The following is a 19,698-nucleotide window of genomic DNA, read 5'->3' on the forward strand; positions in this document are numbered from 1 at the left end:
GATTTTATCCAGGCCAGGGGTGGATTCAATGCCAATGGCAGCCAGCACCAACACAGCCCTGGTCTGAAGGGGGGTTGCCCAGACAGCAGACAGCAGCCACTTCCCCTCCACCAACCAGGGAACCAGGCCACACCCATCTTCCTCCTGGCAAACACAATTGCAGCCCCAACCGGCAGCGAGGTCACAGGGACCCCTATTCCAGAGAGGCACCACCCAGCCAGGATTCAGGGGGCCTACCCAGCCTAAGTATGCCACCCGGCCTGTTCCTTCCATTCCAGTACAACCTGCAGGGGCCTGGCATGTGCCACCTCTGCAACCATGACCCAAGCCAGACCAAATACCTTTTGAGGCTGTATTCGATGGCTGCCATGAACATTTCAATTACTTCCTCACTCGAATCCGATCCCATAAAGAACAATTTGGAGATCAATACTCCACAGAGCGCGATTTGGTTACGGCCATAACAAATGGGATGAATGAAGGGGATGCTTCAGACTGGGTGGCCCAACTACACAACGAACAAGCCCCCGAATTACACAATGTAAACTGACTTATTCAATTATTAAGACTCAGATTAGAAAATCCAGACAGGGTAGCAGAGAATGAAGAGAAGTTAATGGAAATGAAGCAAGCCAACTGACCCTTGTCAGAATTCATTTGGGACTTTAGAAGGGTTGCAAGCCACCTCATGGATTGGCCTGAAAGAATGACTTTACACTATTTTTAAAAAGTCATTGATCCAGAACTAAAGAAGGCCTGTGAAATTAGGGAAATCCCAGAGACCTTACAATCGTGGTATGCCGCCTCCCTCAGCTTAGATCGCAGCATCAACCCACACAGGAAACTCCTTCCGGCAGCCCCGGCTAAGAGAATTGTGGCGAAGAGACCGCTGACTGGACCAGCTGAAACTGCTCGAACCCAACCCACCAGGGTGCTGAAATGTTACCGATGTGGCCAAGCTGGTCATAGGGCAGCAGACTGTCTGGCCCCTGGTCCTGTACCACAAGCTCCGCAGTTGAAGCATAATACACCTGTTAGAGCAGTGATCCCCAACCTTTTTTATGCCGCGGCCCGGTACCGGCATCAGCTGGGCGCCGCGGCCCGGTACGTCAGCTGGGCGCCGCCATCTTTTTGATGAAAAAGTGCTTCCGGTGACGTCACCGGAAGCACTTTTTCATCAAAAAAGATAGCGCTCGCTGCTGAGAGCTTTTCCGGGTAGAAATCGCTTTCACCCGGAAAAGCTCACCGAAGCACTTTCATCAAAAAAGATGGCGGCGCCCAGCAAACCAGCGGCCCGGTAGGACTTGTTCCACGGACCAGTACCGGTCCGCAGACCGGTGGTTGGGGACCCCTGTGTTAGAGGTCGAAAGAATCAAGGAAGACCTCTGGGCAGGGGCGGGTTCACCAAACACAACTGGGAAAACCCTCTCTGCGCAGAAGGGAGCAATAGACCACTGGACTGACATCACGAGAGCCCGACCTGCGAAGACGACCCAATGGTGAGTGATCCCATCATACCTTTTACAGTCAAGGTCAAGTTAGTGGTACCAAACACGGGGGAAGCTAGGGAGTTAGAAGCTGTCATTGATACTGGGTGTTCTAGATGTCTTATCGGACTCCCCATCATTGAACAATTGGGCATAAAGACTAACCCACTAAAACGCCCAATCAGATTTGAGCAAGTGGATGGAACCTTAATTGTGGGGGGCAGCCACTCAAATGACAGAATTGATCAAGATGGAATTAGGGCCCATCGCAAACTCATACGCTTCATAGTGGCCCCCAAGATGTCAGAATCAATCATACTGGGAACGTGCTTGGTTAGACAAGCAAGGCCCCAACAATCAAATGGGAGGATGGATTCAGAAAAATCCTCATTGGACTGGGCCCATTACCCCATCTTCCATCCACTACAAAGCCACCAGTCAGCTTGAACTCCGAGCCTGAGCCAGCATCCATGGCATCCCACCTTCTCCCAGATAACCCCCAGGTACCCGACCAATACAAAGACTTGGCTGAATCATTCAGTGAAGAAGAGTGTAATGCTTTACCTCCCCATCGAGTTACTGATTGCGCCATAGAATTAGAGCCCAGGGCAAAATTACCAAAACCAAAGATGTATTCCATGACGCCTGCTGAAATGACCGAATTAAGGAAATACATCGACATCAATTTGGAACGAGGTTTTATTGAGCCTGCCAAATCAAGATTAGCTGCCCACGTGTTGTTCAAGATGGCAGGTTGAGATTGTGTGTTGACTTAGAGGTCTGAACACTGTATGCGTCAAAAACATGTATCCTCTCCCTCTCATGAAGGACTTACTGAACCAACTGTTGAAGGAAAGATATTCACCAAGCTAGATCTCAGGGAAGCTTACTACCAGGTCCGCATCAAAGAGGGAGATGAGTGGAATTCCACAGAGTCGCTGAACTACTTAGGCTACTGAATATCCAACCTGGGGATTGAAATGGATCCCGGAAAGGTGAAAGCGGTGCTGGACTGGCAACCCCCCAGAACCCGAAAACAACTTCAAAGTTTCTTGGGGTTTGCCAACTTCTATAGACAATTCATTCTGTCCTTTGCTGAAGTTGCCCTCCCATTGACAGAGCTATTAAAAAGGGGCCCGTCACCCACAACCCTACGACTACTGGTAACTAAAGCGTAGCCACAACTCCTGGCTGGGAGGCCACTTCGAATTCCTAAAAACCCTACATTCACTGAGAAGACAGTTCTGGTGGCCAAAAATGAAACCTGATGTCGAGGACTATGTAAAAAGTTGCTCAATTTGTGCCACAATGAAACACAGAACTGGAAAAACCCCTGGCCTCCTGCAACAAGTTGCTGAACCAACCCAACCTTGGGAAGAAATTGCAAGGGACTTTATTGTCGAATTACCTAAGAGTGAAGGGAATAAGATCATTTGGATTGTGATTGACTTATTCTCTAAACAGGCCCATTTTATAGCCTGCAAAGGACTTCCATCTGCAAAAAAACTTGCAAAGCTGTTCATGAAACATATTTATAGACTACATGGAGTACCTCGTAGAGTAATATCAGACAGAGGGGTACAATTTACTGCAAAATTTTGGAGGGAATTTCTGAAATCCATTGGTTCCTCTCAAGGATTATCCTCAGTTTTCCATCCTGCTTGTAACAGAGCAAGGCTCATGCCATGATTGAACAATACATTAGATGCTATGTAAATTATCAACAAGAAAATTGGGCTGAGTTATTACCTTTTGCAGAGATTGCTTACAATAATACAGTACATAGCAGCACGGGATTGACTCCATTCCAAATCAACACTGGAATGGATTTTGTCCCAATGCTAGAGTTACCTAGACAACCTCCCTCATCCATGTCCTTAACAGAATGGATGAACTCGTTAAAGAAAGGATGGGAAGATACAAAAAAAGCTTTGAATGGAGCTGCAAACAATTATAAAAAACAGGTGGATAAACATAGATCCCTTCAACCGCCTTTTAAAGTAGGGGACGAAGTATATTTGTTGACCAGGTATGTTAGGTTGAAACTGCCCAGTAAGAAGCTGGGTCCAAAATTCTTGGGTCCATTTCCATGCTCCGTGACAACTCTTTGCAAGACCCTTCTGCCAAATGCCGCATCCACTGAAGCAAAGGCATCCAGACGTTAGTGGTGAATGAAAGGAGATGGGGATGACCAAGTGGCTGCTTTGCAGACTTCTTCAATTGAAGTTTGCATAGCCCAGACTGCAGTCATCACAGCGCTGCGAGTGGAATGGGCCGTAATGCCTCTGGGTACCAGGGAGGGACTGACTTGAGTACGCCCTGGATATACTGCCTTAATCCACCTGCTGACTGTGAGTGGAGTCACTTTCCCCCCCAACGTGGAAGGTTGGAAAGAGCAAAAAGAGATTCTGTCCTGTGGAATTCAGATGTCCGTTTAATATAGACTTTCATCTAAAGTGTGCCAAGCTTTCTCCAAGTCATGGACTGGATGGGGACAAAAATTGGGGAGCACCAGCTCTTGAGACCTGTGGGGATAAATGTTGGGTCTAACCTCAAAACCATTTGGTGAAGGTGAAACATACAGAGATCAGGGTGAACTGAGAGGGTGACCAACTCTGATACTCTTCTGGCTGAAGTGATTGCCACCAAGAAGGCTACTTTCAGGGTAAGAAGGTGCAGACTAGCCTGCTTTAGAGGCTCAACCAGAGCCTTAGTAAGGTACTGAAAAACCCTGGACCAATCCCATGTAGGGTACCTGTGTAGCACTGGAGGGCAAAGATTGGTTGCCCCCCCTGAGACAGTAGGACAATAGGATGGATAGTAGGATGCTGTGTCAAAGACTCCAATTTGCCACAAGTCAACACTGAAGAAATCATTGCCACCTGATGACGAAGGGTGTTGAGAGAAAGGCCTCTATCCAACCCAGCCTGTAGAAATTCCAAAACGTTTGCCACCGAGGTTTGTAAAGGTGGAATGTTTGATTTGGAGCACCAACTAGAAAAGTTTGCCAGGTCACATCATAAATATGGATGGTCGAAGGTTTCCTGGAGGCCTGAATGGTTCTACTGGAGAGATAGGCGCATTTTAGTACACTCCACTCAATCGCCAAACTATCAGTTGTAGCCACTGGAGCTCTGGATGACTCAGAGACCCCTGGAGGAGAGAGATATCTTCTTCAGGAATCCACCAAGGCTGAACTACAGAGAGCCCCATTAAGTTCACAAACCAAGGGTGCCGAGGCCAATAAGGGGCCATTAAAACCAGTTCAGCTCTTTTCTGTCAAAACTTTTTAAATCACAGCCACCAGCAAAGGCAATCCTTCAGCCCCCGGAGTGGCAAATCAAGTAAAGAATCTAGGTAATTGAGCATTGAGAGGAGTAGCAAACAAATCTACCACCAGAAGCCTGAAACTCTGAGTAATCTTTAAAAAGAGAAAAGGATGCAGACTAGACTCCATTCCATGTGGTCAATAGTGGCTCTGCTAAGCCAGTCAGCCTGCACATTATCCAAGCCAGAAATATGCTCACCCCGGATGGGCAGATGACGCTCTGCCCAACTGCCCAAAGCTTCTGCTTCTGACATGAGGGATTTGGACCTGGTTCCCCTGTCTGTTAATATGGGCTTTGGTGGCTATATTGTCAGTCATGACAAGGACATGAAAACCAGAGGCATGCTGACTAAATTTTCTAAGAGCCAAATGGATCGCCCTTAGCTCCAACCAATTTATGTTATATAGCTTCTCCTCTGACGACTATAGGTCTTGGGACATGTGAGAAGCCAGGTGAGCTCCCCAACCTGATAAGGAGGCATCAGTCATGAGGATGAGTCTGTCCTCCAACTTGAACGACTGGCCCTCGGAAATGGCTCTGGAGAACCACCATTGAAAAGAATGCAACACTTGTTTGGGCACCTTTATCTTCATTAAGTAGTGACTCTTACCAGCCTTCTGATGAGGCAGAAGAAACCACTGAAGGGCCCTAGCATGAAGCCTGGCTCAGGGAACAATACCAATACAAGAAATCATCTTACCCAGAAGTTGGGAGAGATGAGTTAAAGGGGTAGAGCTCTGTCTCAGTATACTATTCACCAGCAGCTGCAGGCTCTCTTGCCTTTCCTGTGAAAGGAAAACCTGACAAACCCGTGTCAATGATGGCCCCCAAATGAAGCAGGTGAGTTGAAGGGGTAAAATGGCTCTTTTTAATATTAATAGAGAGAAAAATCAAGATCCTGCAGAACCGAGATGGTGGTCTGCAGATCCTTCTGAGCCCTTTGAAAAGAAGACAGTATCAAAATGTTGTCTAAATAACATTGCAGATACACCGGGAAGGAACAAAGATGCACTGCCAGGGGAGCCAAAACTTTGATGAAAACTCTAGGGGCAGAAGATAACCCAAAAGGGAGAGCCCTATATTGGAAGTGCTACCCCTGATAACAAAACCTTAAGAATCTCCTATGGGAAGGACAGATAGAAATATGTAAGTAAGCTTCCATCAAGTCAATAGATGTGAGGAAGTGCTCCTGCCGAATGATCTCCAGAATGGTCTGCATTTTAAAACGCCTGTAAACAATGAACTTACTGAGTATTTTTAAATCAAGAATTGTCCTCCACACACACCCCCGAGGCCTTGGGGATTACAAAGATCCTGGAGTAAAAGCTCGTCCCATTAGTCTACTGGGGCTGTTTGGATGGCTCTGAGCTCCAGCAAATGCTAGATTAAGCTGACTCCATGAGCCCTAGGGATTCAGGGCAGGAGATGAAAAAGATCGGAGGAGTGGAGTAGAATTCCAGTGAAAGACTCAATCTTACTGTGCTTAACATCCAGGTGTCTGAAGTTATCCCTCCTCATTTGTCAGCAAACCAAGCCAATCATCCACCAAAGGGGAGAGACTGAGCAATGTTAGCATTGGCGACGGTACGGGTGACTTCCTCCTCCTTGAAAGGGCCGTTTGGCCAAGAACTGCTCTCTGCCCTTGCCTGAACAGTCTGGAGGCTCAGGATGTTGTTTAGGGACCTTGACTGAATGATGGGAGCTGGATCCCGATTCAACCCTGAACGATGGGTGCTTGAAATATGGAACAGGCCAGTTCTCTGCTCTCTTGAACTGGGATGGAAGCACTTTCCTCTTGTCTTTGGTTTTGACCAGGAACGGTTCCAAAACACAGGAGTAGAAGCACGCTTCCACTTCCAACAGCTGGCCAATTATGCAACCAGCACATCCATCTGGCTGCCACAGATGCAGCAATAGCTTTGTTGGTGTTGAGGTATTCCCCGTTAGGTGAATGAGTGCACTCAGGGATACATAGTGAGAGTGGTGAGGAATAACAAACAACCAGCACACAGATACACTGAATAGTAAAATGTAGGTTTTACTTCCAGTAAATGGGTAAACAAAGTCCAACAAACAGTCCAAATCATACACGGTTAAAGCAGTTAGTATTCAAAACAATCAGTCCAGGGATAATCCAAAAATGAAGTCCTTTTCTTTACCAGTATAATAAACAAAGTTCAGTAAACGGAGTTTGCGAACAGTTGCAAGACTCACAGCTATTCAAGCAGAATGACGATCAGGCAAAAGGCAAAAGGGAAATGCAAGAAAAGAACCAACCAGGTTTCTGGCTCCATCTTATGGCCATTGGAGGAACTACACTATCACAATTACAACATTCTCTTAAAGATACAACAGTATTAAATGACTATCCTGATTTATATATTGCCAACTATCATTCCTAACAGTTGGCAAACCTGGCTCCATGAAGAGAGGCATCTGCCGTGAATTCCATCGCAGCCACGGTCTTATTGAGGTCCTGATGCACCTGGATATCTGCTGCAGGAATTCTCTCCTGGAGCTGCTTCAACCACTTAAGAGATGTCCTGGTGAAGAACAAAGCTGCTGTAGATGCCTTGACCACCCAGGCAGCAGCCTAGTGCGACCTCTGCAGAGATTGTTCGATCAGCTTTTCCTGTGCCTTGAGGACATCTTCCGGATCAGAAGGAGCTGAAGAGGTGGAGGCTAATGCTGCAACAGGAGCATCAACCAAGGGTACCTGAACGGCCTTGGTGAGTTCAGGACCGACGTTGAAAAACCTATGGTCCGAAGACAAAGGATTAGGCCCTGTGGCAGGTGACTCCAGCTGTTTCTGAATGACTTTCAGAAAGAGCCTGGGAGATGGCACCACCTCCTTTCCTACCGCTGTTTGTCGAAAAGGACATCGGACTCCATGGGAGGCTGAGAAGCTGCTTCCTCATCATCTGCATCCGTCAGATTGGCAGTATTTCTAGCTTTGAACAACATAGGAGTGAATAAAGCATGCTTAAAACAGCCCATGAACACAGGAATGTCAGGGGTAACTCCCTCATCTTCTGACATGTCAGACTCCCTCTTGTCTGGTTTACCAACCAAGGAATGCTCAGTAGCAACCGCAGGAGTGTAGGCTAAAGCAGAAGGAGAAATGTGTTCCTGAATCAAGGAACCCCTTTCTGAAGGAAGAACCTCTTGATCCCGGGACCATCTCTCTGAAGCTTCAGAAGCCACTGAAGAATGACGGGCAAACCTCTGAATAGCCCTGAATCCTCGAGGATCACCATGATGACTTCCCTCACCAAAGGAATGAAGAGAGGCCTCCCTTCCGGCTGCATCAGGGGACCAAGTCTGGACAATAGGCCTGGAGGAAGGTTCAGGCTCTTGATCCTGAAGGCCCACCTCACTGTGTTGTGGTGCAGGAGAAGATACTCTTTCTGGAGATCTGATTGTAGAGGCCTGTTGTACCTTGGCAATATGCAATATCTTGATGGCGCCTGGAAGCATCCCTCTCCTCCACTTTTGAGGCCTTTTTTGCTACATGCTTTCCCTTACTTGAAGCAGCAGGAGCTGCCCTGTGTGATCTAGCTGCTCTGGAGGCTCTGTTGTCTTTGGGGGCGTCCACCATCTTGAAAGCAGAAAGGCCTTGGGAGCGGAGCTGGCATCGCGGCGGTCTTGATGCTCCAAGATCGCCGTCAATATCTCCGCTATTGGACAGTCCCACTGGACCTAAACTGTTCTGTAGAGACTGTGATCAATAAGGGCACATCCTCCTGATCCCAGGGACACCGCAAAGTCCCTGGTTGATCCAGGAGAAGCCCTTTTTGCTGGCAGCGGAGAGGCAGCCTTTTAAACTGCTGAAGCTGGGACAGCTCCAGAACGGAAGAGATCGGAAGAAAGTGTGTCAGTTTGGTGAGACGAACTTTTACTTACTATTTTTTTGGAGAGACCACCCTAAAAGACTTAAAGTGAAATTAAAAGTGAAGAGAAAAGAGTTCAAGCGTTGAGATTAAGCTAGTTAAACTGAAGATTTTCCCCCCTTTTTATTGGAAGTTGGAAGTTGGCAAAGCTTCTCAATTTTAAACTGGACTGGTCTTTTTTAATTTTTAATTTTTTATTAACAAACTTTTTGAAAGTCTGTTTTGATGTAGACTCTTCTTTCTGATTTGAGATTTTTTTTTTATTTTTTTAAAAAAAACTACTTTTTTTCTGTCCCTGGCTTTGGATATATGAGGGGAAGTGAAAATGAAGGAAAATAAGTAGCACTGCCATCTAGAGGCTTGGATATATTTTTTCTCTTACTTGTTTGTGTGTTGGTGTTATACTCAAGGACACTGAGCTTTTCACTGAAAAAGACAGTGGGATGAGCATGGCAGATTGTTTATACAGGTGCTCATCTGTGAAACTATAGATAGCCGGAGTCTGGAGTTGAAGTTGAAAGAAAGAGGATTGAAGTGACCTTGAAAATACTGGAACTGGAAAGTGTGAGTTGATTTACCAAAGAGCCTTGGGTATTTAGTGCCTTGCTTTTTGTTAGAATTGTTTGTTATTTGTTATTTTCTTTTTTTACTTCCCCTCTATTTGGATTTTTATGTCTGGATTTTAGCCTTTTAACCCAGGAACTAGAATATAAATTTTCTTCCTTTGTTTTTTAAAATCCTTTTTATCCTTTTTTCCACATCTTCCCTTTTCTTCTTGCATATTACTGAAACCAATTGGATTGAGGTATACAAGTGCATGAAGATTTTTCTCCTCCTTTTTTAAGAAGTGGCAGCTGCTTGCTCTCGTTCTTTTTTTTCCCTTCTTTTTCTCTCTCTTTTTTATTGCTAAGTATTACAAGATGAGCAGAAAGACAACAGCCCCAGCTTCTTCAATACCAATAGTCTCTTCTTCACCATCTCCAGGACAATGATCAATACAGACAATGTTACAACAGGAGAAAGAGAAGGAAGTGACATTGCAGATAATTATGCAAGGAATCCAGAAGATTGAAAAGAGAACAGAGAATATTGAGCAAAGAACTGAAAAGACAGATGAGAAAGTAGAGAATATTCAACAGATGATGATGAAATATGAGGACATTTTTAAGAACATCTAAGAAGAAGATATACAAAGAGATAAGAAAATTGGAGATATTGATACTCAATTGAGTGAAGTTGAAAAGGGCAGGAGTGGACCATTAGGATGGGAAATCGATAGATCAGAATTTTACCTGAGATTTCAAAATGTAGAAGAACAAAAAGCTGAAAACCTCACTGAAATAATGACAGAAATATTGGCAGAAGCATTAGAGATAACCAAAGAGAAGATGATGGATGGGATGGATGAAGTGTTCTGTATCTATACAAGATATGCAATGAGAAATAAGTTACCAAGATAAGTTCACATCAGATTTACTAAGAAAATTATTAAAACACAGATACTGCAGGTGGCAAGAGAGAAAACATTAAAGTACAAAGACAAAGAAATTGTGGTGCTGAAACAGGTACCAAGAAGAGAGATGAGAAGAGAATATTTATTTTTGACTAAAGAGTTACTTAAAAGAGGAGTAAATTACAGATGGTTGATACCAGAAGGTCTCTTGTTCACCTGGCAGGAACAAAGACACAGAATTGACACAGTCGAAAAAGCTGAGCTATTCTACTTAGAATATCTTAAAGGAAAGGAGGAAGACACAAGAAAAGAAGTGTAGCTAATCGAATTTCAAGAGAAGTGTATAGCAGTAATTGAAAAAGAAAAAGAAGGTGCAGTAGGTGGTATACCCAGAGAGCAACGAGAACTAAGATCTACTAGAGCAATAAAACCCTCTTACAAAGCCTAATATGGATGGAAGAAAATTGATTATGATTAACATAAATGGATTTAATTTAGCTACTAAAAGAAGAAAAGTATTTCATAAAAGTAAAAGTATTTCTTTTACTAGAACTCCTCTCCCTCCTCCCGCTTTCAGTGGAAAGTCTTACCTCAAGATATGCTCAATAGCCCCACCATGTGTCAACACTATGTAAATAATGTCTTGCTACCCTATCGTTCTGCTTTTCCACAATTTCTGGTGTACTTCATTTTCCTTCCTAGAAGGGAGAAGACAGGTGTGGGAAGCTGAGGACCATGATTGTTTGTTGCAAGTAGATCTGATGACAAAGGTGAGGGAGGATCTGGAAGAGACTCCTTTGAAGGAAGGAGAGAGATGGTTTGTGGATGGATCAAGCAGGGTTGAGGAAGGAAAGAGGAAATCAGGATTTGCAGTTGTGACAGGAGAAGGGGAGGTCATAGAAAGGGGCTCCCTTCCTTCTTCATGGTCTACGCAGAAATGTGAGTTGTTTGCTTTGAAGAGGGCTCTGGAGTTAGCTGAAGGGATTGATGTGACAATCTGGACTGATTCCAAATACGCCTGGGGTGTGGTCCATACCTTTGGTAACATCTGGCAGGAGAGGGGATTTATCAAGGCTGATGGGAAACAAGTTGAACAATTACAGCTTGTGGAACAGGCCTTGGAGACCCTACAACTGCCAAATCAAATGGCAATAGTGCATGTGAATGCTCATCAGAAAGAAAGCACCCCAGAGGTAGTTGGGAACAGGTGGACTGACAAGTGGGCGAAAGAAGCTGCAGGGGAAATAGAGCTGGTAATGGCATCAATTCCCTTGCTAGAAGTGGAAGAGGATGAGGATTGGAAACCTGAGGAAAAAGAGAAAGATGAGTTGGAAAAAGAAGGATGTGTGCAAACTGAGAAGGGGTGAAGGTGGTTTCTGTGAATGCAATGAGGGGAATTCTGGAAAAGGTATATGTTTGAAAGCAGGCATGATATTCCTCTCTGAAAAAAAAAATCAGGGCCGGCCAAAAGAGACCCCCACCGCGCCCAAGAAATAGCCCGCCCGCCCGCCGCCGCACGCCCGCCGCACACGCCCGCCGCCACTGCGCGCTGCTGCTCGCCCTGCCTGCCCGCCCGCCACTCGCCCCGCCTGCCACTCGCCCTGCCCACCCACCCGCCCCTAGCACCACCCGCCGCTCGCACCGCCCGCCGCTCGCACCGCCTGCCGTGCGCTCCGCCCACCACCCCGCTCGCTCGCACCGCCCGCCGCTCGCCCGCCTGCCCCACCCGCTGCTCGCACCGCCCGCCGCCTGGGCTCCGCTCACATCGGTCGGGCTCCGCTCGCACCGCCCGGGCAATTCCCAAAAAAATCGGAATTCCGATTTTAATCGGAAAAATATCATGCCTGGAAAGTAAACAAGAAAGCAGCAAGGAAAAAAGAAATGGGAGGGCGACCCCTAGTGGGATGGCCTTTCCAGAGAACACAGATTGATTTCACCGAATTACCAGAGAAAGGGGGCAATACCAGCCCATCGCTTTTCTGAGCAAAACTCTGGAGCCGGTGGTGAGAGGATGGCCGGTGTGTGTGCAGGCTGTGACTGCTACAGCTATGTTGGTGGTAGAGTGTACTTCATTTTCCTTCCTGAAAGCCGTTCTTGCAAAAGGAGGTTTGCATATAGCACCTGAAAAAGTACAAGTACTAACTCCGTACGCATATCTGGGCTATAAAATGCTTTCAACTACTGCCTATCCTTCACTCCCCTCTCTGTCTCTACCTTCTCAACCCACTCTGGTTCAACTTCAGCAATATCTGGGTACCATAAACTGGGCCCGACCTTTCCTGTCTTTAACTACTGATATTCTTTCTCCATTGTTTGAAGCCCTTACTTGGGGGAAAAAGCCTGCTGACATAATATCCTTGCAGCAACCTCAGCTTCAAGCAATACATCACCACAAAGGGCTGAGCTTGCTGCAACCATATTAGTCCTCCAGAATTTCAACGAACCCCTCAACTTGACCTTAAGACAGCCTATATGTTACCCAAATAATCTCTACTATTCACGATTCTTATCTCTCTCACGCTATTGATAAAAACCTTCTCTCTCTTTTTGTTACATTACAACACCTTGTTGCACAGCGCCAGCACCACCTCTTTGTAGCACACATTCGTAGCCACCAACCCTTCCCGGGAATCCTCCAGGAAGGCAATGATGTGACTGATCAAGCAGCTGCAGGTATCATGACTTCACACACATTAACTCCTTGGGAGAGCCATTCATACTTCCATCAAAACACCAAAGCTCTCATGAAACATTTCAACCTTACTATGGCTGAAGCCTCAGCCATTAGACAGCAATGCCCCACCTGCAGTCAACAATCCCATTCCATTCCCTTAGGGGTAAATCCCCGCGGGTTGAAAGCCTGTGAAATATGGCAAATGGACGTTACTCAGTTTCCTCCGTTTGCCCCCTGGAAGTATCTGCATGTCACAATTGATACTTATTCAGGGTTCATAATGGCAACCCCGCAAAGAGGAGAAGCCTCCAAACATGTCATCAATCATTGCATTCGCACCTTTGCATCGTTGGGACGCCCAAATGAAATAAAAACAGATAATGGTCCTGCATACACTAGCACAGCTATGTCAGAATTTTGCACTAAGTGGCAAATTACCCACAAATTTGGGATTCCTTATAACAGTCAAGGACAAGCCCTGGTAGAGAGAACCAACTTAACGCTAAAAACAGCGTTAGAACGACATTTGATCAAAGGGGGAAAAAACCCTTGGCCTCCCGGCGATGCAAGACACTCTTAATCTCTGTCTTTATACCCTCAACTTCCTCAATCTCTCCGGCACCCCTGCTATGACGGCAGCGGAGCGACATTTTTCCTCCCCCCCTTCCCCTGATTCTCCCAAACCACAGGTATACTACCGCCAACTGCCAGACCCTACTTGGAAGGGCCCTGCTGGTCTCATCACCTGGGGTCGCGGCTACGCAGCTATCCAGCTTCCAGATCGTGTCCTGTGGGTTCCTGGACGGCACGTCAGACCATACCACCCCAAGGCAGAAAAATCACCACCTGCAGACATATCAATGATTCATCTTGTTGCCTTGCCGATCCTCTTCCTCCTTCTTGCCGCACATGCTTCCAAGGTCTCCATTCCGTCTCGAGTGACGTACTTCACGCCAGGCACCCCCCTCCTGCTGACCTGCACTGCGTCTGGGGACATCTTTCCCCCTTATCTCAGATGGTCGACACTCCCTCAGCCATGGCTCCATATCTCTAGCAATGCCTCTTTCCAGATCAACACCTTTGAACACCCCCCCCCTTTCTACATCGGGTGAAGAGATCGCAGAATCCCACCAGCGTGTCAGATGGCTGCGCCCCCTGCCTTTTCAAAACCACACAAGCAGGCTTCATTCAACTAACTCTCATCTACCATACCCAACAACCACAGAAGTGCCTTCCTACCGGAAAAACTTGCCAAAAAAACAGAACCATGTACCATCTATGCAAGATGAACTCAAAAACCATTTGCTACGATCCCAAGACGGCTGTACGTCTCAACGTTACCTTATGGGCGTGACTTCCAAGAACCTCCAGCAGATCTGATCCTGAGAGGGAGGGAAAACTTTATTACCTAAACCACACCACCGTGCTCAAGGATGGTACTAACCAATTGTTTTAACCTTTGATGTTTGTATTGCTTGTTCAAAACCAGGGGGGGTATTCATGTGGGTCGGCTGACTGGAAAACAACTTACGCCCACAATCATAAATATTTGTGTCCTACACCCATTAACTGGGCCACAGGGAACCCCAATCAGTGGATCCCTTGTGGAGGTTCCATCGAGTGCTCAGGTTGGTCTTGTGTCTGTGATTATACCGGGGGAGGGTACTCAGGTTGCAATCACCTATCACATTTCAAACGACTATCAGGGTCTACCACTGACAATAAGGTAGAAATCACCATCTCCAGACAACATCCTGCCTTGGATACTTATGGTATAGGGATTGATGGCACAGGATCAGATCCAAACACTTACATCACCATAAAAACCGAAGTAATATATGAAGGTAAGGAAACATCGTTAGGCTGGTCGGTATATAATAATTTAAGGAAATTAGAAAAAGCCCCTGATACCAGTGTAATTGCAAAAAACTTGTTCATGGATATGGCAGAAAAAAATTGCAAAACAACTTGCAATAACCAATTGTTTTGTCTGTGGGGGAACCACCACAGGAGAACAATGGCTGTGGCAAGCCTTAGAAGCCTCACCATCACTGTTCAATAACATGTCTTCTATAGGAAACATAACAGCTAGAACAGCTTCCGATCCACTTATCTGGACAATTACCACTAACTTAATTGGTAGAAACTGCTTTTCCCGAAATGGATCCACTCCAGTAGGACACCTCCTTTGCTTAGGTACGTGGGATAACTCCTACCAGACTTGGACAGCACCTGACAATGCTACCACCACACCTGCCAAATTCAACACCTCCCTCCTCCCTTATCTCAATGACACAACATCTTCCCAAGACGGGTCCTATGGATATAGAACCCCCATATATATGATTAATAGAATCATTCGCTTACAAGCTGTTTTAGATTTAGCAGGCCAACGAATAGATAAGGCTCTAAACACTCTAGCAACTGCTGCAGACAAATCACGCACAAATGTCTACCGAAATCACTTAGCTTTAGATTACATACTAGCCAAAGAAGGAGGGGTATGTGGTAGGTTCAATCTCACGAATTGTTGTCTTCAAATTGATAAAGTAGGCATAGTAGCACAATTAACAACTGAGATGCGACAATTAACCTATAATCCTAATCAAGTATGGCAAGGTATTGATTTTAAAAATATTTTTAGTTCCTGGTTCCCAAAACTACCAGGATTACAAGCTATAGTAGCTCTCATAGGTATGATTGCTGCAGGATGCGTTATTCTTCCGTGTGTGTTACCAATTTTTATTCGCACTATCTCCAATAGTCTGTCCTTATTAGCTGAAAAGCGTGCCATTGCACAGGTTAATGCCCTCTGGGAAAAGGAATCTCTGTACAAAGTCATACCCTCAGAAGACCCTGATGCGTACGCTCGCACAGATTTTCGCATGGGCAGTGACGAAGATCCAGAAGAAATTTCTCTATAAAACTAAAACAGAGGAGATGCAATAATAAATTAGCTTCGGTACATACCAGGCCTCAAGGCCTCACGTAGGCTGAAAGCGTGTACCAGGAACATCAATCAACAACACGTCACCATGGGCTAATAACTGGACTGCAAACGCTAATTGGCTACTTTGTACCCTCTAAACTGACCTTATGCACTGTAATTGGATGTAACTATGTGTCCACTAATATTTCTGCTCATGTAACATAATGATTGGATAGAATTCACCGCTTATGACGTATCACTATGTGTTTTTAATAAAAGAGCTTCGGTACATACCAGGCCTCAAGGCCTCACGTAGGCTGAAAGCGTGTACCAGGAACATCAATCAACAACACGTCACCATGGGCTAATAACTGGACTGCAAACGCTAATTGGCTACTTTGTACCCTCTAAACTGACCTTATGCACTGTAATTGGATGTAACTATGTGTCCACTAATATTTCTGCTCATGTAACATAATGATTGGATAGAATTCACCGCTTATGACGTATCACTATGTGTTTTTAATAAAAGAGCTTCCCGAACTCGTGATCGGGGCAGCTCACCCAAGATAGAGCCGGCCTGGTGTCTTTCTTGATGCATTCGACCACCCAGTGAGAAGCCTTCCTAATGCGGAGCAAAGCCGCAGACCACAACTCAAGGACAGTCATTTGGAAAGGACAAAAGAGGGAATCTAGATGGACCTTAAATAATACGATATTAAAGGAAAAAGACTTCAAACAGAAAATAGAGAAAGAATTGGTTTTCTTTTTTAAAAAAAATAAAAAAGAGGATACATCTTTACAGAATCTCTGGGACACGATGAAGGCCTACAGAAGAGGCTTGATAATAGACTATACAAGGAAAAGAAATGTAAAACAGAAAAAGACGTTCAAAATACTGGAAGATGACTATAAGAGATTGGAAAAAGAATTACAGAAGTTTCCGCAAAAAGAAAAAAAAAAGACATTAAAATTAAAATGGACATTACTAAACATAAAATGGGACTAATGGAAAAAGAGGAATTAGCACAAAAATTAAAAATGCTAAACAGAATTACTTTGAAGATGCAAACAAACCAGGAAGATGGTTAGCCTATAAATTGAGAAAGGAAAGAGAATCAAGAAGGATTAGGCAATTAATAAATGAAGAAGGATATGTTTGCTATGGAAATGAGGAGAAGAAAGAAATTATACAAGATTACTATGGAAACTGTATTATCAAGAGAATATTCAAGAAGTTAAGCAATATTTACAGAAAGCGAAATTACCCCAGATACCCAAAGACATTGAAACAATGTTAGAAGGGAAGATAACGATGATGGAATTAACAGAAGCCTTAAAAAAACAGAATATTGGAAAAGCACCAGGTCCAGATGGATTGCCAGCGGAATTTTACAAGACTTTCCAGGAAATACTGAATCTTCAACTATTAGAAGTCATGAATGAAGTTACGTCAAAGAAGAGAATACCCAAAACATGGTCAGAAGCATATATTACACTTATACTGAAGGAAGACACAGACCTGCAGCAAGTTAAAAATTATAGACTTATATCCCTATTAAATTCAAACTATAAAATTTTTGTTTCAATCTTGGCAGAAAGACTGAAAAGATACTTAAATAATTTTATCCATGCTGATCAAAATGGATTTCTGCCAAAGAGACAAATCAAAGACAATATGAAAATAATTCTAGATACTTTGGAATACAATGAGGCACATCCTGAAAAGCAAATGGCCTTGATGTTTTTAGATGCACAAAAAGCCTTTGACAATGTGAGCTGGCGATTCATGTTATTGCAATTGGTACAAATGAGCTTTGGTAAAAAATTTATTCAAGCCATTGAAATGATATATCATAAACAAACTGCAAAGGTTATGATAAATGGAGAATTAACAGAATCCATAGATATAAGAAAAGGGACTAGACAAGGTTGTCCACTGTCGCCTCTGCTCTTTGTGTTAACATTGGAAGTGCTGAATAGGAATATTAGAGAAGAAAAAGAAATAAAAGGAATGGAAATCAAAAAGGAAGAGTATAAATTGCAAACCTTTGCAGGTAACCTGGTATTTATATTAGAGTATCCATTGGAAACAGCACCTAAATTACTAGAAAAGGTAGAAGAATATGGAAAAGTAGCAGGTTTGAAAATAAATAAAGATAAAACAAAGATATTAACAAAGAACATGCTAGCAAGATGAAAGAGTTGGAAGAAGTCTTAGAAATACAGGTCACAAATAAGGTTAAGTATATAGGGATTATATATTACATCAAGATGTAGCACACTGAAGGAGGATAACTATTTTAAACTCAAACAGCAGATTGCGACAGATTTGACAAAATGGGAAAATTTACAGTTATCATTGATTGGGAGAATATCTACAATTAAGATGAATGTATTGCCTAGAATCTTATATCTATTCCAGACAATTGCAATTCGATTAGGGAAAGAGTTTTTCGAAGACTTAAATAAAATTGTGCTGAAATACATCTGGCAGGGTAAGAAAGTGAGAATAAAACTTAAACTGTTACAAGATGCAAGAATAAGAGGAGGGTTTGCCTTGCCGAACTGGGAATTATATTATCAGGCAATAAATCTGATGTGGGTAAAGAAATGAATAACATTAAAGAACAGTAGACTATTGACCTCAGAAGGGCATGACTTGCTGTTGGGGTGGCATGCTTTCCTCTGGTATAAGGGAACTAAAACACAGGGGTATTTTAGAAGACATTATGTTCGAGAGGCATTGTTTCTAAACTGGGAGAAGATAAAAAAAGCAATATTATTTAAAAATTCCATTATGGACATCTACTATTGAAGCTTTTTCTTATCCGATAATATATAAAAAGGAACAAACAGTTAGATATGGTGAGATATTGAATGAAAAGGGTGAACTTAAATCTATGCAAGCGTTGGAAGAACAAGGTGTAAAAATGAATTGGTTTTCATATTTGCAAAATACAATCTAGATTTGATAAAGATGTTAAAACAGAAGGTATTTATGATAAGTTGACTGATTTAGATAAAATTTTGGCAGGTAACTGATGAAAAAGTAATAAAAAAACTTTATGGACATTTGCTAGAGTTTAAATTAGAGGAAGAACAAATAAAAGAAACAATGATTGTGTGGGGGGAAAATTTAGGATATGGGATTGATTTAGACAAATGGCAAAAAATTGTGGTCTCAAAATTATAAAATGACAGTGTCAACTGCATATAAAGAAAATTTGTATAAGATGTTTTACAGGTGGCATCTACCCCTGATGAGAATTGCGAGAATGTTTAAGAACAAATTGGATAAATGTTGGAAATGTCATCAGATACCTGGTTCATATTACCATATGTGGTAGACATGCTTGGATGCAAAAAGATATTGGACTAAAATCCACACATGGTTGGAAAAAATGATAAAACAAACCAGATATATTTTTATTGGGAATTATACCGGAAATATACAATAAAGAACTGAAATATTTGATTGTAAATGTTTTAACAGCGGCTAGAATTGTATTTGCTAAGAATTGGAAAAAATGAAAAAATATCTATGCAGGAGGAAGTTTTTAAGAAAATTGTGCTTAAATGAGTAAATTGACATTTGAAATTAGAGAACAAGAAGATAAACAATTTTATATGACATGGGATTTGTTCTATCAATGGTTGGACAAAAAACATGGTAATGTAATAGACTAGGGAATTTTAATTTAATAGATCGATATAAAATATAATAGATATATATAACCATTGGATGAAAGTACAATATAAATTCCGTAATAAGATTTGGAATATCTCTTATAAAATGATAAAATAAATAGTTTAGTCATGGATGATTAATAACTGATAAATATATAAACATGTTAGTTTGACAATGTGAGAATTTATATAAACCATGAGCAATGACTAAGAAAGGATAGCACAAAAGATTTGTAACCAACTGAC

The 19,698-nt window shown here is 43.3% G+C and overlaps 1 protein-coding gene across 5 annotated transcripts in view; it reads right to left on the reverse strand.

Annotated features, from left to right (window-relative positions):
* The window catches only part of ZNRF2 (zinc and ring finger 2), a 282,520-nt gene that overhangs the window by 224,994 nt on the left and 37,828 nt on the right, over positions 1–19,698 (reverse strand). The gene's annotated exons all lie outside the window — the stretch shown is intronic.

This window comes from Notechis scutatus, chromosome Z (assembly GCF_049901735.1).
Source record: "Notechis scutatus isolate UNSWTSFEM ecotype Mainland chromosome Z, rNotScu1.2, whole genome shotgun sequence".
Classification (NCBI taxonomy): Eukaryota; Metazoa; Chordata; class Lepidosauria; order Squamata; family Elapidae; genus Notechis; species Notechis scutatus.